The sequence below is a fragment of the Felis catus genome, chromosome D3 (genome assembly GCF_018350175.1).
Source record: "Felis catus isolate Fca126 chromosome D3, F.catus_Fca126_mat1.0, whole genome shotgun sequence".
NCBI lineage: Eukaryota > Metazoa > Chordata > Mammalia > Carnivora > Felidae > Felis > Felis catus.
The window spans coordinates 71,214,687-71,241,024 of NC_058379.1; positions in this window are offsets into that span (position 1 = coordinate 71,214,687).

Here is a 26,338-nt window from a genome sequence, read left to right on the forward strand (position 1 = left end):
CACACACACACACATACATACATATTTTAAATCAGCTTCTTGTGTCCCTTAGTACTTCCAGTTCTGCAATGGGCAGACTGCAAAAAGAGGGTCTCTGGTTCTCTGTAATGATAAAGTTGCCAGTGGTTTGGGGGAGAAATGGAGTAATAGGTAAGTAGGTGGTGACTTAGCACTGGCACAAAAGAGTGAATTATACCATAAACAAGTGGCAAATAAGGATGATAATATTTGATTAGAGAGAGCAATAGGGCTATGTCAAGATGCTTGGCAGCATACTTGTGCAGAGGATAAAACATCTTCATCAAATGTATGGTTAAGTTACAGAAACCACTTCTACTTCTAGGAAGATGGAGTAGATGTCAGTTTGCCTATCCTGATGTTGAATGCAAATACCCCTGGACATTATTGTATAAGGCCTGAAATGAAGATGTGATATTATCTGCCTTAATGTTTCAAACCAGGAGGGCCTGAAAAGATGACCAGTGAGTTCCCTTGCTCTCACCAGATATGGTCTCCACCCAGCAGGAAAGGCTCCCCACCCGACTTGTTCCCTATCAGCCAGACCAGCTGCTCTTCACCTGGCCCTCAACCTAATGGATTTCACTTCCTTGCCAGCCTACAAAATTACTTAGGCAAGCCAGTCACATCCTCCCAGGGGAACCAGGGATCACCTCAGACTACTGCAAAACCTGCCTCACACAGCCTCAGCTGTTTCACTCTGTGCCCAAGTGCAATTCCCATGTGATCCTGTGTGGCTCACGGTGTCTAGGGATTTTACGAGTCTGGGAATGCATGGTGATGAGTTCCTGGGGTTTTCTTTTTGTCTCCTGTATCTTGGACTTGAAGTCACGAAGATAGCAACTTGGAAATACAACTGGATGGTGGCAGGAGACAAACAAAGCCTGTTCTCTATAGTCAAAGGACCAGGAAAAGGGGCAGATTAGCAAAGGAAAAAAAAAATTAGATGGTAACCATGGTAGTACAGCTAAACATCACAGAAGACTTATGGCTCTCACCCCATGTGTAGCAGTAAAATCTAAGTAGGAAATCTATACTATCACTTTCACCAGGCTATAATGAGACACACTACCTTGCTTGCAGAGTGGTGTCGGGGAAGGCTGATCAGGGAGCTGGGCCTATTGTCTGAGTGATAACAACCCCCAACCACTTGCAATATTAGTGGAAACCACGTGGTGATCTTGACCATGCACTCTTCATACAACAGCCCCTAGGGAAGCCTCCCACGTCTAACAGAGAGAGACTTCTGATGGGAACCCAGAACACCAGGCCCCACCTAACAGCACAAGGAGTTTTTCCCACCCTTATCATGGTTATCAGGGGACACCCAGTGGGAAACCTGGATTTCTGCCCGTATCTGATTTTAGTACAGAAACACTCCTCTTTCTCTTCTGAAGTGATGTCAGTAAGTAAGTTAAAACAGAGGGTTTAAATAAGAACCACAGTCTCACAACAAAATACCCCCAAAGTCAAGGTGTCAGTGAAAAATCATTGTAAAAAAGAATCAGGAATATTTCAACCAATGAAAAATAAGTTAATAGATGTAAGCACTAATGTGCACACATGATTATAGCAACTGCTACAAAAGAAGCATTTCACAGAATTCAACATCCATTCATGATTGCAAACTCTCATTAAACTAGGAATAGAGGGGAACTTACTCAAATCTGATAGAGAACATCTATAAAAACCTATAAAGTTGATATTATATCTAAGAATGAAAAACTGAATGTTTTCTCCTTGAAATCAGAAATAAAGCAAGGTTGTCTGCTCTCATTACTCATTCAAATTAGTGTGGGAAGCTCCAGCCATTACAATAAGGCAAGAAAAGGAAAATACAAAGTATAAAAATATTAAGGATAAATAAAACTACCCTCAATGGCAGGTGACATATTCTGTGTAGAAAATCCTACAAAAAGAACAGAAACAACTTCTAGAACCAGTAAGTGAGTTCAGTAAGTTTATAAGATACAAGATAAACATACAAAAATTAACTTCTATATAGTAGCAATGAACATGTGGGCACTAAAATTAAAAACATAAATCCATTTATAATTGTTAAAAAAAGTTTAGGTAGAACAAAACATACATGTTCAAAACTACAAATTGCTAATGAAATAAATCAAAGAAGAGCTAAATAAATGGAAAGACCTACAACATCTGTAGATTAGAAAACTCAACAAAGATTGCAGTTCTCAAATTGATATACAAGTTTAACACAATTCCCTTTAAAATCCCAGCAAGGTTTTGGGGAATATAGAAACAAAATATTGTAAAATTTAAACAGAAAGATAAGGTTCAGGAATGGCTGAAACAGTTTTTGAAGAAGAAGAATAAAGTGGAAAGAGGTAGTCTATTCCATTAACAATAGCTTAGTAATCAAGACTCCTTGAGAAAGGGATAGACAGGCAAATCAATGAAATGGAATAGAGAACTCAGACAAATATGCCCAAATGATATTTGACAAAGTTGAAAAAGCAATTCAATGGAGGAGTCATAGCCTTTCTAACAAATGGTACTAGAATAAATAGTACATCTGTAACCAGGGAGAAAAAAACACAAACACCAAACCCCTCAACATCATGCCTTATGAAAACTGAACTGAAAATGTATCATTAGGGGCACCTGGGTGGCTCAATCAGTTAAGTGTCAGACTTAAGTGCCCAGGTCATGATCTCCCGGTTCGTGGGTTCGAGCTCTGCATCTGGCTCTGTGCTGACAACTTGGAGCCTGGAGCCTGCTTTGGATTCTGTGTCTCCCTCTCTGCCCCTGCCCCACTCCTGCTCTGCCTCTCTTTGTCTCTCTCTCAAAAATAAACATTAAAAAATTTTACAAAAATGTATCATTAGATATAATATGTAAAACTTTAAAGGTTTTTTTTCAAAAAAATAGAAAATGTTCAGAATCTAAGGTGAAGCAGCAAGTCCTGTAACTTGTCACCAATGGTGTCACCCATAAAATAAAGGGTCTTGCATAAAAAAAAACTCTGAGCTCTGGCTCAGTCAGCAGAGCATGCAACTCTTGATCTCCGGGTGTGAGTTCAAGCCCCACATTGAGTGTAGAGATGACTTAAAATCTTAAAAAAAAAATTGGTATATTGAATCTCATCAAATTAACTACTTCTTCTGTGAAACATTCTGTTAAAAAGATGAAAAGAAGCTACAGGTTGGAAGAAAAGATTAGCAAACCATTATCCAACAAAGGATGGGTATCTAGAATATATAAAGAGTCCTCACACCTCAGTAGTAACCCAGTAATTCCACTAGAAAATGGGCAATAGACTTAAAGAGAAATTTTTCCAAAGAGGATATGCACATGACAAAAAAACACAAAATATATTTAATATCATTATCCATAAAGAAAATGCAAATTACAACCATAAGTAGATCTCAATACCTACCTATCAGAATGACTGTAATAAAAAGTGACAACACCAAATGCTAATGAGGATGTAGAGAAACTATCACTCATACGTTCCTGGGGGGTTGGGGGAGGACATAAAATGATATAGCCACTTTGGAGAACAATTTGACAGTTTTTTAAGCTAAAGGTGATCACCATGTGAACTGGCAATTGCACCCTGGGTACATATTCCAGAGAAATGAAAAACTAACACACCAAAAACCTGATCGATGCATTCATAGCTGTTTAGTAATAGCTAGAAATTGGAAGCAACCCAGTTGTCCTTCAGTGGATAAACGAACTGTGGCATACGTATACCGTGAAATACCACTCAGCAACAAAACGGAACACACTATTGATACACAAAACAACTTGAATGAATCTCTAGGGAATCCTGCTTGATCAAAAAAAATCCCAAAAAATTACACAAGGTATTATTCCATTTGTATAACTTTATTGAAATGATGAAACTATTAAAATAGAAGACAGATCCATGGCTGCTGGGGATGAAAAATAGAGGAGAGTCGATGGACAAGGTGATGTGAGGGAAGTGGATGTGGTTATAAAAGTGCAAGAGTAATAACCCTTCTTGTGATGGAAATGTTCTCTATGTTGATTGCATTAATGTCACTATCCTGGTTATGATAGTGTCCTATAGGTTTGGAAGATGTTATTGAGAGCATCTGGATAAAAGGGACATAGAGTCTCTTTATGCTGTTTTTTCCAATTGCATAGAAATAGATCATTCTGTCCAATTTAAACATTCAAAATAATTATGCATATTTGGCTGTATTCTTCCAGTTTGACCTGTAATTTTTACATAAGCTACTACATGATTCCACAAAGATATCTATAAAACTGCAGAATGGTCTTCACTACATCAGATGCGTCTCCAGATATAGAATTTCTTAATGATCCCAGTTTGTAGTTGTCTCGGGGAAATTTTTAAAATTCATGCTTCTTCTGGTTCCTTAAGGTCAATGCTATCTTTCTCACAATTGGCATGCTTTTGATGCATATGAAGGTGCTTTCTTGAGACACCCCGTATTAGAGATAAAGCCAGCAAAGTTCTCACAGGCTGGTCAGCCTTTCACCTTCATGCCACTGGAATGAGTCTCAGTGGGAAGTAATGAGGTTCATTTGAAACTATCATTTAATAGTAATAATAAAAAGAAAGCTCAGAGGAATGGAACTTACAGCTCATTCATCATATCAGTAAACCACATTCACATTTAAGAGAGACTTCCTGTTTTTGCCCATTAAGTGCTCACAAGAGGTTCTGGTAGCTTTTGATTTATCACCTCACATTTTCAGCCTTCCCTTTTCTTTAAATATATGGCAAGTTCAAATCCCAAATCATTATACATAGTGTTATACTGAATTGGAGGTAAGTAGCAAAAATTAAAAACAAAAGTAGACATGAGACACAATTTTCACAGTGTTTTACTAAATGACAGTCTTACTAAAAGGCCTAGTGATAACAAGGTATAGTTTTCCTCTTTTCTCTCTCTCCCACACTTTAGCACAAAGAGTTTCAGAGTCAGTCCTACGAATAAGACCAAATCTATTTGGCAAAAGTGAATGCCTGGCATGCCATTTCATGCCTCTGTGGCTTTGTTGAGACTGCTTCCTTGGCCTAGATTACAATTATCCTTTCTTACCTGGGTAGCTCCAAGTTATCCATATTTCAATTAAATTATCTTACATTGATCTTTCACCTTTTTCTCCAGGAAGCCTTCCTTGAATGCTTGAGGATGAGGAAGATACCTTCTTTTTCTCTTGGTACTTCAGCTTGCGTATTTCAGAACATTTTATCATATTGTGTGGGAATTATCTCTACTAGGCTACACATTTTGAAAAGAGGAGCTATGGTTTATCCATTTGTACCCCTAGTACTTTACATAGTGTGATCAGTAAATGTTGGTAGAATCCAGGCAAGGCAAAACATTATAGGGTATACTTACAGAAAAGTGGAAACAGATCTCACAAGTAAACAGACCTATTAGATTTTTAGTGTGCGGAATCCAGGTTGAATTCATTGGATAGCAACAGATGTAGTTTACTGGATGCTTTCCATGTATGGGTCTTTCTAATTGAGGACAGTGTCTTTTATATTTTCATTAAAACTGCAAGATTGCGGGGTACCTGGGTGGCTCATTGGTTAAGTGTCTGACTTCAGCTCAGGTCATGATCTCATGGTTTGTGGGTTCAATCCCCGTGTCAGGCTCTGAGCTGACAGCTAGGAGCCTGGAACCTGCTTCGGATTCTATGTCTCCCTCTGTCTCTCTCCCTCCCTGGCTCATGCTCTCTCTCTCTCTCTCTCTCAGAAACAAATAAGCATTAAAAAAATTTTTAAACTGCAAAATTGCAAGTGCCATGAGGAAAGATCTGTTGCCCCTGCTAAAAGAAGTGGTCCTCAATGTCTTTGCTCCAACTTGTATTACTTACCTAAAATAGATTATATGGTAGATCAGTGAGTCAAAAAGTATGCATATTGATATGTATACATATACATATATATTTTTTTAAATATGCACATTTTAAGTGCCCTAAGAAAGATCTTTAAGAATTATAAGAATTTATAACTGCCTGGGTGGCTCAGTTAAGCATCCAAGTCAATTTATGCTTAGGCCATAATCTCATGGTTTGTGGGTTCAAGCCCCCCATCAGGCTCTGTGCTGACAGTGTGGAGTCTGCTTGGGATTCTCTCTCTCTCAATCTGTCTTTGCCTCTTCCCCACCCTCTCTCTCTCTTTCAAAATAAACTTAAAAACTCTAAGAGAAAATGATTTGTACGCTTATCAGATTTCATTTCTCTTATAAATGCTGGTGTTATCATAAAAATATTATGGATGAGAATCATAATTTTCATTCACATTTAAGTAATGCGGCCTAGAGGTTAGTATGTGTTTTTGGGTCAGACACAACTGGATTTGAAACCAAATACCATGATTTTATGCTGTGTGACCTCAAGAAGTTTTAGTATCTCTAACCCTCATTTCATAAGAAGGATTAATAAATGGTATCATTTTGTAGCAATACTGGGGAAGCATTCAGTTAATAAGTATAACTTGTAAGCTTGATGCCTGACACAATTGTTCAATAAGTGTTAGCTTTTAGTTTTAGAAGTATTAGTTTTTTCGCTAATATCATCCTCAATGGGAACAACTGAGAGTTTTCCCCCTAAGGTCAGGAATAAGACAGGGATGTCCACTCTTGCCACTGCTATTCAACATAGTATTGGAAGTCTTAGCCTCTGCAATCAGACAACCCAAAGAAATAAAAGGCATCCAAATCTGCCAGGAGGGGGTCAAACTTTCACTCTTTGCAGATGACATGATACTCTATATATAAACCCAAAATTCCACCAAAAAACTGCTAGAAATGATTCATGAATCCAGCAAAGTTACAGGATATAAAATCAATGCACAGAAATCAGTTGTATTCCTATACACCAACAATGAAGTGACAGAGAAATCAAGGAATAGATCCCATTTACAGTTGTACAAAAAACCCATAAAATACCTAGGAATAAATCTAACCAAAGAGGTGAAAAACCTGTATATACACTGAAAACTATAGAAAGCTTGTGAAAGAAATTGAAGAAGACACAAAAAAAAATGGAAAAAGATTCCATGCTTCTGGATAGGAAGAACAAATATTGTTAAAATGTCGATACTACCCCAAAGCAATCTACACATTCAATGCAATCCCTATCAAAATAACACCAACATTCTTCACAGAACTAGAACAAATAATCCCAAAATTTGTATGGAACCAGAAAAGACCCCGAATAGCCAAAGCAATCTTGAAAAAGAAAAGCAAAGCAGGAGGCATCACAATCCAAGGCTTCAAGCTATACTACAAAGCTGTAATCAAGACAGTATGTTACTGGCACAAGAACAGATACTCAGATCCATGGAACAGAATAGAGAAACCAGAAATGGACCCACAAACGTATGGCCAACTAATCTTTGACAGAGCAGGAAAGAATATCTAATGGAATAAAGACAGTCTCTTTAGCAAGTGGTGCCGGGAAAACTGGACAGCGACATGCAGAAAAATGAACCTGGACCACTTTCTTACACCATTCACAAAAATAAACTCAAAATGGATGAAAGACATCAATGTAAGACAGGAAGCCATCAAAATCCTCGAAGAGAAAGCAGGCACAAACCTCTTTGATATCGGCCACAGCAACTTCTTACTCAGCACATCTCTAGAGGCAAGGGAAACAAAAGCAAAAATGAACTACTGGGACCTCATCAAAATAAAAAGCTTCTGCACAGCGAAGGAAACAATCAGCAAAACTAAAAGGCATCCAACGTAATGGGAGAAGATGTTTGCAAATGACATATCATAGAACTACCCTATGACCCAGCAATTGCACTGTTAGGCATTTATCCAAGGGATACAGGTGTGCTGTTTTGAAGGGACACATGCACCCCCATGTTTATAGCACCACTATCAACAATAGCCAAAGTATGGAAAGAGCCCAAATGTCCATCGATGGATGAATGTGTACACACACATACATACACACACATGCGCGTGCACACACACACACGACGGAGTATTACTTGGCAACCAAAAAGAATGAAATCTTGCCATTTGCAACTATGTGGTTGGAACTGGAGGGTTTATGCAAGTGAAATTAGAGAAAGACAAAAATCATATGACTTCACTCATATGAGGACTTTAAGAGACAAAACAGATGAATATAAGGGAAGGGAAACAAAAATTATATAAAAACAGGGAGGGGGACAAAACAGAAGAGACCCATAAATATGGAGAACAAACTGAGGGTTACTGGAGGGGTTGTAGGAGGGGGGATGGGCTAAATGGGTAAGGGGCAGTAAGGAATCTACTCTTGAAATCATTGTTGCACTATATGCTAACTAATTTGGATGTAAATTAAAAAAAATAAAGTTAAAAGTATTAGTTTTTCATAACCAGTGAGATTGAACATTTGACTATGTCTATTAAAAAACTCATCTTTGCTTTTGAGTTATCTTTTCATATCCTTTATTCATTTATCTATTGGAGGTAAATTTCTCTTTATTACTGAGTTGTAAAAGCTTACCACACATAAAAGATAACAAATATTTTGGACACGTATTTTGAGTATTGTTACCTAATGTGTCTTGTTACTTAACCTTATTGATACTTTTACTTTTAGACCCAAAAAGGTTATTACAGTTTTGCTTTACAAATGTTTTTAGTTGTCTGCACTTTCCTGCCTCCTTTGAAGTTAAACAGAGTCCTATAACTTGCTTGGGCCAATAATGATTATGTGAATAGTGATTATGTCTTTTATGGGCAGACGCTTCAAAAATCAGTGCACAGTTTGCTCTTCCATGCTGATTCTGATAGCGTAGGTAGAGGTGGAGACTATGTCACCCTGTGTCCCCAAGGGACTGAGTGGCACCCTCCCTACCTACCAAACATGTAAACAAGATAAACTTTTGCTGTGTTGAGCAACTAAGATTGGGAGCTGCTGATTACTACAGAATAATTCAGCCTCTCCTGACCAATGTAAGGATACTTTGGTTTGTTTTTTCCCAGTTTTATGGAGATATAATCGACATACATCACTGTAAATTTAAGGGTTGCAACATAATGATTTGACTCAATCTATTGTGAAATGATTTCCAGATTAAGTTTGGTTAGCATCCATCATCTCATAGAGATACAATGAAAAGAGAAAAAAAAATTCCTTGCAAAGAGAAATCTTAAGATTTATTCTTGTAAAAACTGTATATCATACATATAGTTAACTATACCTATGATGCTATACATTCCATTCCCAGGACTTATTTATCTTGTAACTAGAAGTTTGTAGCTTTCGACCACTTTTCTCCAGTTGCCCCTTCTATCCCCCCACCTATCTCTGGTAATGAGCAATCTGACCCCTTTTTCTATGACTTTTGATTTTGTTTTTTGTTTGTATTTTAGATTCCACATATGAGATCATACAGTATTTGCTTTTTCTGACTTCACTTAGTATAATGCTCTCAAGTTTCGTTTATGTTGCTGTAAATGGCCTCATATCCTCATTTTATAGGGCTGAATAATATCCCTGTGTGTGTGTGTGTGTGTGTGTGTGTGCGCGCGCGTGTGTAGCTGACACTTGAGCAACACAGGTTAGAACTGTGCAGGTCCACTAATACATGGATTTTTTATAATACAGTACTATAAATGTATTTTCTCTTATGATTTTTATTAACATTTTCTTTAGCTTTATTGTGAGAATACAGTATATGATATACAATAACATTAATTATGTTCTTGGTAGGCTTCTGATCAACAGTAGGCTATTAGTAGTTTTGGGGGAATAAAGTTATACACGAATTTTCAACTGCACAGAGTGGTGGCCCCCCTGATCCCCATGTTGTTCAAGAGTCAGCTATTAATGCCATAGTTTATTCATCCATCATTGGGCACTTAAGTTGTTTGCATGCCTTGGATATTGTAAACGATGCTGCTGTGAACATGGGGGTGCAGATATCTTTTCAAATTAGTATTTTTATTTTCTTTGGATATGTTCCCAGAAGTAGAATTTGCTGGATCAAATGGTAGATCTATCTTTAAAATTTTGAGGCCTCTCCATACTATTTTCTGTAGCAGTTGTACCAATTTACAATCCCACCAATAAGATACACAAAGATTCCTTTTTCTACATCTGTAAAAAAAAAACGACAATTGAATTTTGGAAGGGATTGCATTTAGATATAGATGGCTTTTGGTAATATTGAGATTTTAACAATACTCTTCTAATCCATGAACTCAAGCTACCTTTCTATTTATGTTGTCTTCATTTTTTTTTTTTCATCAGTGCCTCATACTATTCAGAGTAGAACTTTGTCTCCTTGGTTAAGTTTATTCCTAAACGTTTAAAAATTTTATTCTGAAGTTTTTTTGTTTTGATATAATTATAAGATCATTTAGTATTTAGAAACATTAGTTATTTTTGTAGGCTGATATTTTATCCTGCAACTTTAATGTATTTGTTGGTTAAATATAATAAGATTTTGGTGGAACCTTTAGGATTTTCTGTATAAAATAATGTCATCCACAAATAGAGATAATTTTACTTCTTCCCTTTCAATTCTGATACCTTTTGTTTCTTCTCTCATTGCAAGGACTGCCAGTACTATGTTGAGTAGAGGGATTGAGAGGGGCACCTAAGTCTTATTCCTGATCTTAGAAAAAAAGCTTTCAACTTTTCAGCATTGAGTATGATTTTAGCTGTGGGCTTATCATATTTGGCCTTTGTTATGGTGAGGTATGTCTCTTCTCTACCTCATTTGCTAAGAGATGATTATACAGTTTTTCTTTCATTCCACTAGTGTGATGTATTACATCGATTTGCATACATTGAAAGATTTATCCCAGGTATAAGTCCCACTTGATTATGGTAAACAATCCATTCAGTGCATACCTGAATTCAGTTTGCTTGTATTTTATTTAGAATTTTGGATCTATATTCATCTGGTATATTGGACTTTAGTTTTCTGGTAGTGTCCTTTTCTAGCTTTGGTATCTGGGTGATGCTGGCCTCATCAAAGGAGTTTGGGTATGCTCTCTCCCTTTCACTTTTTTTGGAAAAATTTTAGAAGGATTGATGTTAATTCTTCCTTAATTATTTGGTGAAATTAGCCAGTGAATCCATATAGTCTGGGATTTTCTTTGTTGGAGGATTTTTGTGTTACTGGCTTAATCTCCTTACTAGTAATTGATCTATACATACTCTCTTTTTCATGAAGTCTTGGTAGGTTGTATGTTTCTGAGAATTTTTCCATTTCTTCTAGGTTGTCCAGTTTTATGAACCACAAGATCATGACCTGAGCCAAAAGCAAGAGTTGGACACTTAACCAACTGAGCCACCCAGGTGCCCCTGTTGGTTGTGGAGTCTTTATTCCTCCTTCCTTTCTGAAGAACAGCTTCACCTGGTATAGTATTCTTGCTTGATAGTTTTTTTTTTTTTGCTTTTGATATTTGAATATGTCCTCTCATTCTCTTCTGATCTGAAAAATGTCTGTTGAGAAATCTGCCAAAAATCATATGAAAATTCCATTACATGTAGATTTTCTCTTTCCTTTTGCTACTTTTAAAATTCTTGTTGTCTTTGAATTTGCCAATTTAATTAAAATGTGTCTTGGTGTAGCTCTGAGGCTCCTTTGGGCCTCTTGGACTTGGTTGTCTGTTTCTCTCACCAGGTTTGAAAAGTTTTCAGCCATCATTGCTTTGAATATACTTTCTGTCCCTTTCTCTTCTGAAATTCCTATGATGTGAATATTATTTCTTTTTCTTATGTCTCATAATTCTTATAGGTTTTCTTCCTTATTTTTTATTTTTTCTTCTTGATTCTCTGGATAATTTCAGTTGTCCCATCTTCTAGGTTACTGATTCTTCTGCATCATAGAGTCTGCTTTTGAATCTCTCTATTTAATTCTTCAGGTAAGTTCTATTTTTCAGCTCTTGGATATCTGGCTCTTTTTTTAAATGGTTTCTGGTATTTTGTTGAACATCTTGTTCATGCATTATTTTCCTAATTTTGTTTAGTTGTCAATCCATGCATTCTTGTAGTTCACAGAACTTATTTAAGAGCCTTATTCTGAATTTTTTGTCTGACAGTTCATAGATCAGTTTTTTAAGGATCAGTTATTAGAGCTTTACTAGTTTCCTTTGGTAGTGTCACATTCACTTGACGTTTTTCTTTTATTTTTTTTAACATTCATTTTTGAGAGATGGAGAGAGACAGAGCATGAGTGGGGGAGGGGCAGAGAGAGATGGAGACACAGAATCCAAAGCAGGCTCCAGGCTGTGAGCTGTCAGCACAGAGACTGACACTGGGCTCAAACCCACAGACTGTGAGATCATGACCTGAGCTGAAGTCGTACACTTAACCGACTGAGCCACCCAGGTGTCCCGACTTGGCTTTTTTCTAAGCCTCAGTTCCTCTTGTTGGTATATGCACACTCAAGAAAATGGTTTCTTCTTCCAGACTTCACATGTTCAGTTTGGCAGAGATAGTATGTTACCAATGAGCTCAGTTTCCATTTCTGGATGTCTTTGTTGGTAACATCCTTGGGCAGGTGGAGCCTGCTATTGGAGTCCATTTTGGGGTGAGGCAGTTGTTTGAGTCCTGAGGTTGAGGGTAGTGTGCCACTGGCTGAAAATAGCTGAATAGGACTGCTGGCTTGGTTCCCTGCCCCAGTGAGGCTGTAGGATAGACTTCACAGTTGAGTGGATCCTGTGGTCAACCTTACTAGACAGATAGTCTTGAGTACTGTACTCAGTGGTAGGTGTGTCTTGAATTAGTTTCCCTGCCTTAAGGGGGTGGCAGGATGGGACCCACGGTCTACATGGCTCATTGTTGGGGAACTCAAGCCAGACAAGTATGTGTACTGAGCATTAGGCGAGGCTTTTGGTTTTTCTCTACAGATATGGAAAAGCAAGGGATATGCTCTCTGTTCAGGTGCCACTGTCAGCAGCTGACGAGGTCCACGACTTCCCGTGTGCCCTGCTTAGGCTTTCTGGTTGGTTGGGCTGAAGTCTGTAACCAGCAATAAGTGGGGCTACAAATGAGTTTTGCTGCCCAGGTATAGCAGGAGAAGCAGCTTCTAGGCCCTTCATGCTCTTAGTGATATTGACTCAAGCTGACTTGTGCTTCAGCTTTCCTGACTGAACAGGGCCACTGGCTTTAATTGTGGGGCAATCAGTTTTGCCTTCCCTGCTTTTTTAGACTAGAGATTAGGGATTATGCAGATTTCAGGTATTTTCGCTGGTTCTTTCAGAAGGGGCTGAGACTATGATTTTCTCTTGCCCGGACAAGACTGGGAGGGTCTCCTTCAGGCAATTGGCTTTGGGGGTTAAGGTGGGTTGGGAGCTACCATCTGCAGTCAGTGCAGTTATGCCTCACCTCTTTTGGCTGGGCATGGGCAGACCAGGCTCCAGGACCAGCAGAACTCCTCGTTTGGGGACCCAAATTAGATATGTACCCCACTGAATTCTTAGGTCATACTGTACCCTAACCTGAGTCTGCAGATGAGCAGAATTGTTGTCTGGGACTACTAGGGCTCTGCTGGGAGGAATTTGGTTCACCAAGACCCTAGTGCTGGTCATCGGAAGGCCCTCCCCCCTCCTTCATCTCAGAGTCCAGTGGTTGAATCCCACAGATTCTCCTATAATCCCCATAGGGAAAAACCAGAGTAGGCTATCCCATGAAGCAACCTACAATGCTAGGAGGCTGGATGTCACCCGTAGGCTGTCTCTTCCCACTGAAGGAACTACAGGCTCAAGGGAAACCTCTTGGTGTGGCGTTGCTTCAGCCTGGGGGAGGGGCAGTGCAGTCAGTGTTGGCCATTCCTTTTCCATTTTAATGCGGTCTCTCTTGGTCTCTGTGGTTCATGGAGTTGCCTCACCCTCACTCCCAGCTCTAGGATTCTCAATTGGTGTTCTGTCCATGAATAGTTATTACTTCTTCTGAGTGTGAGCAAAGTGGGGGAAGATCCATGTCACCATCTTTGTGGTGCTAGTCCTCTGGTTATTATTTTTAAATGTTACATTTACACATTTTTTTAAGAAGTACTGTCTTTGATATCATGCCATAAAAGTCCAGAAAGACCATTATATTGGAGTGTCGAAACATTGACTGAATGATTTTTTGAGGTAGTAAGTTTCCTGTACGTGAATGTTTTAAAGCAGAAGTTATGGCTGCATGTCAGGAATGCTGTGTAATTGTTGTATATTATATGAGTAATCAGAGTAGTTGACCTTTAAGTTTCCTTCCGGCTGTTTGGATATTAAGTGTAATGCATAGTTACTACTCTTAAGGAGATTGCAGTGTACCTCAGTATTTGCAAAGACAAGGTACAATGTGGGGAAAAGATTCTTTTTCCAAATAATAAGTAATAAATATGCAGATAAAGCAATTCCTAATTTGTAGAATATATGTAGATCTCCATGACTGTATATAAAAGTTCTGTGCTTGTCAATATTTCACCAGTGACTCAATTTGGCCCATACAGTACAAGATAAAAAAAATAATACCTTTTTATATAACTTGAACAACTTTCTTACTGAGAACATGTTTTGGTGATGCTGTTGTTTGTGTTACTATATAGCTGAACTAATAAGTCAGGACAGGTATAAGGGGTGCAGAGTCCTACTGTATCCATGCAAGAGGATGATTTCAAAGCACCATTAAATAAAGAATGGCAGCACTTTAAGAAGTTGACATGGGGATCTGGCAGCACCTGAGCTTCTAAAGTGTCTCACATCAACAGCTTTCTTTATTTTCCATGACACAGAATGACTCGTTGAGGGCAGGCTCTCCCACTCAAGGAGGCTCCCCCAAGATATTTTCCACTTCTTATTGCCATTCCTCTCCTTCTATTCCTCATGGTTCTTGAGTTTTGGGGAGAAGATTCAACAAGTTTAAGGCTAACCAAAGAGAATTTGAAGGATTGTATAAAATTTTTCTTCCAGACTATGTATTTAGGCTCTTTGAAGAGAAGCACCAAAGGATGAGCTATTAAGAAAAACGATAACATTGAAATTTGGTTAGGAAGTTTTCTCCCTTTGTCCATCTTGTGTATACTTTTTAAAATGATTTTTTCCCTTCGCCATCATAACCTGTTCCCACTCATCTCAGCTTTTTCACCCTTGGCATCCAAGGGTAGCTGCCTGTTGCAACAGAGAAGCCGTGTTGGAGAAAGCAAGAGAGAGGTGAAATTGAGTCCTTTGCTCCCATTTATGTTACAAATATCTGAACTTGAAGCTTTTATAAAATCGCCCTCTAACTTCTACCTTTTAACAGTGATGTTGGGTGGGTAATGTTATGCACCAGTTTCAAAATCCTCCTGGAGGAAGCATTCTGAAATACCTAACATTTTTTTTTTTCAAAGGCCACCTTGAATCCCATTCTACATGCATTTTTGAAGTGTAAGGCATGCCTAATTTTGCTTAAGCCTTCCTGTCTTTCTCCTCTTCCATGTTGATTACCATCTCACTGAGCCTAGCATCCCCCCGTCTGGATTCCCTTAATCTTTTTGAGACATAAAACATCCTGTGTTCTGTTGGTGTTGAGAGGTATAATTTCCCACTGAGGAAACGATCTAATAATGTAACTGCTCTTTAAACCCCCTACAAATTCATTTTAACTTTTAGAGGTAGCTGATGCCACCATTTCTGGACAAAGTAAATCAGGTTGGTTATTGACTGGATTTTTCTGTTACTGATTTAGAATTGAGCTTTCTAGGGTGTCTGTCTTAACTATATATATCTTCACTATAGTTTTAGCAATGTTTTATGAGGAAGAAAAATGACATATGTGGTTTTAAACAGCCTCCATCTCACAGAAGATCTTTAGATTCCTTTTTAACTATAGTGATAAATGGTTTTAACTTTGAAACAGTGGTGCTTATTTTCCTGTTTATTGTAAGAAATATGTTTTCTTGTTATATGTGTGTTATAGGAACTCGAATTTGAATTTACATCAAAATTATAATATTTAATCAGGTAATAGTAACTTCCCTTATTAACTCAACAAATATAAAAACAGATTCTCTTGAACTAAGGAAATAGCACCTATTTTTCCTCTTTCTTCAAGTACAGTGAGTTATTCTAAATGTTGATTTAAATAGTAAAATTTTAAAACACTATGAAGAATGTTGGCTTCAGCCTCAATGTAATGATTCTTTTAAACTAACTTCCAATACTAATTGATTAGTTTGCACTACTTTGGAAGATTAAAAGGGAGAAGAATATCTAATTTTTGTCCCTGTAAGTTTTTATTCTTATTCAAATGATTTAAAAAATAAGAAATATGTATGTAATTGGGAATAAATTGGATAGCCCAGAAAATAGTGGTTTTTCATTTATCTGTAGTATCCCTCAAACTAAGATTGTGTATATGTTCATCTACTTGTATTTATCTTTTTGAGAATTAATTGATATAAATCACTGTATAGGTTTAAGGAGTACGGCATAGCATTTTATCTACATATACTGTGAAATGATTGCCACAAATAGGTTAGCTGACCTCCATCTTCTCCTATAGGTACAATAAAAAAGAAAAGAAAAGAAGAAAAATATTTCTCTTTGTGATGGGAATTCTTAAGATTTACTTTTTAAAATAATTTTCCTATATCATATAGCAGTGTTAGCAATAGTCATCATGTTGTATATTATATCTCTAGTACTTATTTAAACCTTATTTATATACCTTATTTAAGTTTGTACCTTTTGACTATCTTCCTCCAATTCCCCTCCTCTTCCAGCCCTCTACCTCTGATAACCACAAGTCTGATCTCTTTTTTCTATCGATGGGTTTGGATTTTTTTTTTTTTTTTTAAGATTTTACATATAAGTCAGATCATACAGTATTTGTCTTTCTTTGGCTTATTTCACTTAGCATAATGCCTTCAGGGTCCATCCGTATTGTTACAAATTGTAGAATTTCCTCACTTTCTATGGCTGAATAATATTCCATTGTGTGTGTGTGTGTGTGTGTGTGTGTGTGTCTGTACCACAACTTTTTTATCCACTCATCCATCAATGAACACTTTGACACAGCGATTGCTTCTGTGTCTCAGCTATTGTAAATAATATTTCTGTGCACATGGAGGTGAAGATATCTTTCCAATTTAGTGGGTTTTTTTTCCTTTGCATATATTCCTAGAAGTGGAATTGGAGGATCTTATGGTAATTTCATTTTTAATTTTATGAGAGACCTCCATATTGTTTTCCATAGTGACTGTATTACTTGTCAGTCCCACTAACAGTACACAGAGGTTCTCTTTCTCCACAGCCACGTCAGCATTTGTTATTTCTTGTCTTTTTTGATGATGACCATTCTAATGGGTGTGAAGGGATGTGTCATTGTGGTTTTGATTTGCATTCTCCTTTTTTTTTTTAAATTTTTTTTTCAACGTTTATTTATTTTTGGGACAGAGAGAGACAGAGCATGAACGGGGGAGGGGCAGAGAGAGAGGGAGACATAGAATCGGAAACAGGCTCCAGGCTCAGAGCCATCAGCCCAGAGCCTGACGTGGGGCTCGAACTCGTGGACCGCGAGATCGTGACCTGGCTGAAGTCGGACGCTTAACCGACTGCGCCACCCAGGCGCCCCTTGATTTGCATTCTCCTAATGATTAGTGATGTTCAGCATTTTTTAAATGTACTTGTTGGCCTTTATATATCATCTTTGGAGAAATACCTATTCAGTTCCATTTTTCCATTTTGTGAATTGGAGTTCTTAAGGTTTTTTTTTGTGTGTGTTTGCTATTGAGTTGTGCGAGTTCTTCATTTTTTTGGATATTAACCCCTTATCAGATATGTAGTTTGCAGATACATTTTCTCATTCCATAGCCTGTCTTTTCTCTTTATTGATGGTTTCTTTGCTATACAGAAACATTTTATTTTGATGTAGTCCTGTTTGTGTCTTTATTATGTTGCTTGTGCGTTAGGTGTCCTATCCAAAAAATCATTACCAAGACCCATGTCAAAAAGGTTTATTTCTATGCTTTCATCTGGGAGTTTCATGGTTTTAGGTCTTACATTTAAGTTTTTAATCCATTTCAAGTTGATTTTTGTGAGCAGTATAGGTACTGCTTCATTATTTCGTGTGTAAACATCTGATTTTCCCAGCACCATTTATTGAAGAGTCCATCTTTTCTCTATTCAGTATTCATGGCTGGCTTGTCAAATATTAGTTAACAGTATCTGCTTGGGTTTATTTCTGGGCTCTTGATTCTGTTCCATTGGTCTATTTGTTTTTATGCCAGTACCATACTCTTTTAATGACTATAGCTTTATAATATAACTTGAAATCAGGAATTATGATGCATTCTGCTTTGTTTTTCTTTCTCAGGATTGCTTTGGCTATTTGGGATCTTTCGTACTTCCATATAAATCCATATAAATTTTAGGATTGTTTTTTCTACTTATGTAAAAAATGCTATTGGAATTTTGTTAGGGATTGCATTAATCTGTAATGGCTTTTGGTATTATATTTTAACAGTATTAATTCTTCCGATACATGAACATGAAATACCTTTCCATTTATTATGTTTTCTTTTATCAGTGTCTTATAGTTTTCAGAGTAGGGATCTTTCACTTCCTTGGTTATATTTGTTCCTAAATATTTTGTTGGTTTTGATGATATTGTATTATTTATCTGTATTTCCATGTTTTCACTACATGTATTTAGATGTGTACAAGCTTTAGTCTTAAATTATTTCCTTTATATCCTGAATCCCTCAAAGACAGAGTATTTTCTTTTGTGTTTTTTTAAAAAATTTTTTTTCAACGTTTATTTATTTTTGGGACAGAGAGAGACAGAGCATGAACGGGGGAGGGGCAGAGAGAGAGGGAGACACAGAATCGGAAACAGGTTCCAGGCTCTGAGCCATCAGCCCAGAGCCTGACGCGGGGCTCGAACTCACGGACCGCGAGATCGTGACCTGGCTGAAGTTGGACGCTTAACTGACTGCGCCACCCAGGCGCCCCAAGTGTTTTTAAAACTCATCCTATGCCTTTCCTAACACAGTATTAAGAGTGGCATCAATTTCTGTACATCTCTTAATGTTATATCTAAATTTGTATCACTTGGAACCTACATAGGGCGAGGTAAAATATTTAATTATCCAAAGAGACAAACCACATTTAAGAGAAATAGATAAAAATCAATAAAACAACTTTTCATGTGCTAATTTTTTTAAAAAAAGAGTATACTTGACACACAATGTTACATTAGTTTCATATAGGTGTACTACTTAGTGATTTGACAAGTTTAAAAATGATATGTTCACAAGTGTAGCTACCATCTATCCTGCTACATCACTATTACAATAGTATTGACCATATTCCTTATGCTACGCCTTTCATTCCCATGACTTATTCATTCCATAACAAGAAACTATTCATAGGTTTGATTCTGCTTCTGATCTGTTTTATTAATTTTTAAAAACATTCCACTTATGAGTGGCATGTCTTTCTCAGTCTGACTTATTTCACTTAGCATAATACCCTGTAGACCCACCCATGTTGTCTCAAATGGCAAAATTTCATTCATTTTTATGGCTGTGTAATATTCCATGTGTGTGTGTTGGGAGGGGTGTGAACGTGCACCACATATTCCTTATCCATTTGTCTATTGATGGACACTTAGGCTGCAGCATTTCCTTTATAAAACAAAACCATCTGCTTTATTTGGTTTCCTAGGAGTTTGTTCATGGCCTGGCAATCTCCATTACATACACCCAATATCGCATTCTCTAAGGAATTTATTTTCAATTATGGAATCCTTGAGATATAGTCCCATACCTGAAATAAAGTTCTTACTTTGTCCTTGGACTCTAATTAAATATGGAAATTGTTTTTGAAAGATTATCTTAAGTAAAATACGTGTATTTCCTGAACTCTTATTATTTACAAGCTATCGTGGTAGATGCTTGGGGAATGCTAAAACAAGACAGTCCTGATCATTAAGGATTAGATTTTAACTGGGAAACAAAATTGTTACAAATAAAGATTTAACAATTCAGGTGCCAAATGAGGATGCTGTATGAGTTCAGGTAAAATGATCATCAATGATATTGGCACTAATAAAAGAAGTAGACGTTTATATAGCATGTATTATGTTCAGGGCACTACTCTGAATGCTTTATATATTAACCCATTTTAATTTTAACAATAAAATTGTTGAAAGTACCTATTGTATCCATTTAAGAGATGAAGAAAATGACACACAGGTTAAGTAACTACATAAGGTCACACACTGGTAACAAAACCTGGAATAGAACCCATATTAGTAATATTACAGAATGTCGTGAAGGGGCAGTAATATGAATTGGGCATGGAAGATGCCAATCACTGGAAAGATAATTAGGAAGTTCAAGTTCACGTGAAACAAAGTTTGAAAGTAGAACATGTGAAACTAGTTCAGTCTTGCAGGATCTGAGATATTATCTAAGTATAAAATGAACAGGTAATTTATTTTTTTATGGGGCCATTTTTGAGAGTAAAAGGAGTTGCTGACTAGATACGATGTATGGATGACAGACACAAACTGTGTCCTCATGCAAACTGAGACCTATGGTCATCCTAGTTTTATCCCTCAGTCATTCAGAACGGGGACCCTCATATCCTTAAATTGGTTCTGGCTATGGTAATTTTGTGATCAGGCGTGCCTAACCCATATCAGGTTGTGCAAAATAAAGAAGAGAAAAATAAACTTTAGCTCAGCTCTCAGGATTTGGTTCAATGTCTGCATTTCAGTGCAATTATCTTTGACAGTCTGAACTCCTGGACTTTGGTCTTTGCCTTCTTAGAGCCATTTTTCTTCTTTCACTGTTTTTGCATTAATGAACTTTATGGACACAAACTCTGACCTGCTTGAACATATGCAGTCCACTTGATCATTTGGGGTATGTCAGTAGCTGCAGAATCTGACCTACACACTGTTTGACTTATGGAACTTGTCAGAGTCTTCCTGCAGGGCCAAAATTATATCTTTTGTGTAGGGCTAGCTACTCTTAGCTAGGTCTGGCTCTTTACCCCCTATCAAAGTGATGATTTTTAAATATATTGTAGTTATGGGACAGAAGTTGGAATGGATCCTACATTCCTTCCAATGAAGTGAAGACATTTTCCTGTAGATGGGGAATGGGGGTTGGAGAGTGGGTTATTAATGGATTTTGAGCAGAAAAATGACAGGATGAAAGTAAAATAGATCTGCTGGGATATGTAGGATAGATCACAATGGGAGACTGAGGATAGCAAACCAGTCAGGTGGACATATAATTGTCCATAAGTAAAATAAAAGATATTCTATGGTGGCAACAGTGTGAATCGAGGAAAAAACAGTTTGTAGAAATATTGCAGTAAAGGAATTTTCAGAATACAGTGACTTTCCAGAACCTGGAATATGGCATAGAGTTCTTTGGGTTCAGTGAATCAGTGAAAACTCATGTTGACTTATTTTGTATTAATTGGATGAGGAAGAAAGTGCTAGTGTTTCTTCTTTGTTCTCCCACAGAATGCATCATGTTAGAGTGTGTGTGTGTGTGTGTATGTTTATGTTTGTCAACCACATTTTCCTTAACATCATCTCCTCCAGAGCCAATGAGGCATTCTGCTTTTCATTTTCAAGATGTAACTCACTGGCTGGAATTGGCTGGCAGAGGAACATACTTTCCTGGTATGGAAAGTGGTAGCTTTATCATATTAGCTAAGAGGGAACTGTGTTCCTATAAATTTACTTTTCTGTATAGTTTCAGGTTAGGGATGAGAGAAATTTACATGATATTTGGAAGGTAGGTGTGAAGCAGCAGCCATTTTTAATGCTCTGAAGGTCTTTGCATGAACTGTGATAGCTTATGCCTGTTATTGCTGATCTGCTAGTTTACCTTATTAGCACCAGGAAACACATAATAGGTGCCTATAGAAGCAAGACTTTGACTAAGAATATGGCATGTAATAAACAACTGAAAGTAAGGAATATAATGGGGTTAGTTGGTTGCTTTTAAATTTGGTGGAGCACATAGGGAAATAAAATTATGAGATCAGGGCTTTCAATTCCCAGCTTAAAGTCTGAAAAGAAACCAGTAAGGTTTAAGACTGCCCTGAAGGAAACCCTTTTCTCCTAATGGCTCATGGTTGAGACTTCTGACTATTAAAGCCAAAGTCTACACTTGGCCCATGGTTAAATTGCCAATTTCGTGGAGTCTGTTATGTTAAAGTTAGGGTATTAGTTTGGAAGTAGTTATCCTGAAAACTGGGTGCATATATGCAGATTCCATTGAAACTGGGGATGTTGGACTATTGAATTTTACCTTTTTTACCTTTTACAAGTATAACCAACTCTTATGTCTTCTATTCCTTTCTGAGGATGATAGTATCCCCTTGCCTGAAGAACATGAAATGGACTCCCAAGTTAATTTCCTTCCAGAGGACTGTTGTTCTTCCTCAAGGCCAATACATAAATGTTCCATTGCTTCTAGACCTATAACGAAACCCACATCCAGACAATGACTGACAGGGTAAGGCACAAAGTATGACCTATGAAGAGGTGCGATAGAGATGAATTACAAGATTTTGCCAATTCATACTGCCAGTAACCTGGGGGAAAATACAGGAATATATGTTAAGTGTGTTGGAGAAGAGTGGAATAAATAAAATGTTGGGCTTCGATGAATCTGTTGATAAGACTTACTAAACAGTAATTCTTGATTCAGTATGTCACCTTGAGTAACTGGGGGTCTCAATAAAAGTCTCTTTGGTTGTTTGAAATCTGTACCCAAAGTCTCCTATGATACTGAAATGCCAGACTAATAACTAATGAAGTGAAAATGCCAGAACTTTTTTGACATATTGTAAAGGAATATATCCAAAGGCTTAGTGAGTCCTGTATGTTGGAATACATTTCTTGAGTAAATTGTGCTTATCTGTCCCCTAACGGTGTTCGCCAAAAGGGTCCAAAAGACAGGTTCTTCACTAAATCTGTGATAAAAACATTTGTGAGGGGGCACTTGGGTGGCTCCATTGGTTAAGCATCCAACTCTTGATCTAGGCTCAGGTCATGGTCTCGTGGTTTGTGGGATCAGGCCCCATATTGGGCTCTATGCTGATAGCACAGAGCCTGATTGGAGTTCGTTCTCTCTCTCTCTCTCTCTCTCTCCCTCCCTCCCTCCCTCCCTCCCTCCCTCCCTCCCTCCAAATATTTAAAAGCACATTTTTGAGAGGAATCTTTTTAAGAGCTCTTTGATAGCTATTCTCTGAAGTCTAGCCAGTAACAGGAATGAGCTTGAAAGAGGACCTTGAACTCAAAGTGGGAATGCAGCTGATCGGCACCTTGATTTCACCTTGATGTCTGAACAGAGAAGCTAGACACTTTGAGACTTCTTACCTACGGAACTGCGAGCTAATAAATAAATGTTATTTTAAGCTAGTAATTTTATGATAATTTGTTGTGCAGCAATAGAACATTAATACGGGTAGCAAAGGCCAAGCAGAGATCATTAAAATTCCCTCTTTCTACAAAAATAGTTTGATAATAATCCCACCACTGCCACATTTCTAAGGGAATTGCAGAATTATTGTCAATATCAATGACTTGAAATATGCAGGAATCGTGATTCCCAATACAACTCCATTCAATTAACCTTTTTGGCCTATGAAGAAAACAGATGGATCTTGAAGAATGAAGTAGATTATCATACATTTAATTAGATGATAACTCGAATTGCACCTGTTGGTCCAGATGTGGTTTCATTGCTGTGGCAAATAGACATGTCATCTGGTATGCAGTTATTTATCTAGCAAATGCTTTTTCCCCTGTACTTATTAGTAAAGACCACTGGAAGTCATTTTCTTTCAGCTGGAGGGGCCGGCAATAGATACCTTCATTGTTTTAATTCAGGGTTGTATCCACTCTCCAGCCCTGTGTCATAATCTAATACATGAGAACTTTGCTCACCTCTCCAGTTCATGGGGTATCACGCTCTTCTGTTACATTGATTATATCACAATGAGCAAGAAGTAACACAATCTTTTGTTATCTGATTTAGACACTGGAGAGAAAATAAATTTTCCCCAAATTCATTGTCACTTAATATTAGTTTCCCATTGCTGTTATAACAAATTACCACAAACTTAGGGGGCTGAAAACAAAACAAATTTATTGTCTTACTCTTCTATAAGTCAGAAGTCCTATAATCAATGTGTTCTTAGGGCTGTGTTTCTTTTAAACACTCCAGGACAGAATTCCTTTCTTTCTTTTTTTTCCCACATTTAAGAGATTGCTTGCATTCCGTGCCTTGTGGCCCCTTCCTCTATCTTCAGAGCCAAGAGCATAGCATCTTTTAAGTTCTCAGCCTCACTCTGACCTTTTCTTCCTTTATCACATTATCTTCTCTGACTTGGACCCTCTGTCTCCTTCTTGTAACAACACTTGTGGTATGTTGAGTCCACCTGGATAATACAGTACAGTGTTCCTATCTTGAGTTAATCACATTTGCAAAGTCCTTTTTGACACATAATACATACACAGGCTTGGGGGATTAGGACATGGATATCCTTGGGAGGACATTATTTTGTTTATCACATATCTCGGTAAAATTTCTCGGGGTCCTTGAGATGAGGCAATCAAGATGACCTTTTCAAAGTAAAGAGCAAGTTGTTGCATCTGGCCCTTCCTACCACTGAGAAATATCCATAGTAATTGCATTTTGCATTTTGGATGGAACATGTGTCTCATTTGGGCATGTTGTAACCATTCACTGAGTACTCTGAAAAGCTACCAGTTTTATTTTGTTTTATTTTTTTTAACGTTTATTTTTGAGAGAGAGAGAGAGAGAGAGAGAGAGAGAGAGAGAGAGAGAGAGAGAGAACGTGAGCAGGCAAGTGGCAGAGAGAGAGGGACACACAGAATCTGAAGCAGGCTCCAGGCTCTGAGCTGTCAGCACAGAACCTGATGTGGGGCTTGAATTTGTGAACCATGAGATCATGACCTGAGCAGAAGTTGGATGCCCACCTGACTGAATCACCTAGGCGCCCCAAGCTACCAGTTTTAAATTGGGTTTGGACAAGGAAGAGAAAGCTCTGTAATCGGTCCAGTGGGCAATGTAAGCTGCTCTGCTTCCTGGAATATATGATCCAGCAGATCCATTCGTGCTTGAAGTGTCAGGGATGTATTTGAAAGGCTCTCATAAGCAAATCACATTGCAGACCCTCAGGATTTTGGAACATCACTATGCTAGTCACTCGTAATGATTATCACGTTGAGAAACTGCTTCTGGCTCCAGGAGAGACTGAACACGTGGTCTAATTTCTATGAGACCTAAATTGCCCATTATTAAATATGTATTGTCTATCATGCCATGCATAAATCTGGATATACATGGCAGCACTTTATCATAAAATAGAAGAAGTATCTATAATACAAGGTTTAAGCAGATCCTGAAGGCAACAGGTACACCAATGAGTCTAGTGGCCTAAATGTCTATGTCTCATACTTATGCTGTATTTCCTCCTCCATCTTAAGATGGACTTATGGCCTCAAGGGGATCTCCCTATGAATAAAAGACAGGGGTGAAACAAAATTCATTCAGTGGGCATAACTTCAAGTGGTGCGCTTGGATTTTGCTCAAGAGGAGACATGGCCAGAGTTATGGATCTAAAGTGATTCATATAATGTATCACATGGTTTGGCCAGATGGTCAGAAATTTAGAAGAAACATAATTGGATATTGGTGACAGGGAAGTATAGATAAAATTTGTATTGATACACCTTCATAGATTAGCAGGAATTGTGAAGATATCTGTGTCATGTCAATGCTCATGAAAGAGTAACTTCAGCCCAGGAGGATGTTAATAAATGAGTGGAAAAGATAACATATTCTATGGATATCAGTCTGTCTCTCTCCCTAGCTCCCTCTGTCCTTGCCTAATGAGTTCATGAACAAAGTGACCAGGCTGGAAGGGATGAAGGCTATTCATGAACTCAGCAACGTGGACTTGAATTCACCAGAGTTGATCTGGCTTATCAATGTGCCAGTGGCAGAGACTGACACTGAGCCCATTAGAAGATATCATTTTCTCATGACTTCTTACAAAAGTCAATGAAACCCAGTATAGGCAAGACTGCTAATGGCTCAAAACATTCAGGAGTGAGGGTATGGATCACCCTCACAAGAAAAGAACTACAGGTAACTGAGGTAGTTGCTGAGAGCAAAGGGAATATAGAATGCATAGTGGATCAAGGTAATTCTAAAACATGTTTAACCATGTGACAAATTACAGAAATGAGAACTATAATGGTTATAAGTATATATTTCTTGTTTTGATATGAATTTACTTCATTAACCAACTCCATTCTTTTTTCCTCCCTTCTCCCATTTTTTTTACTACCT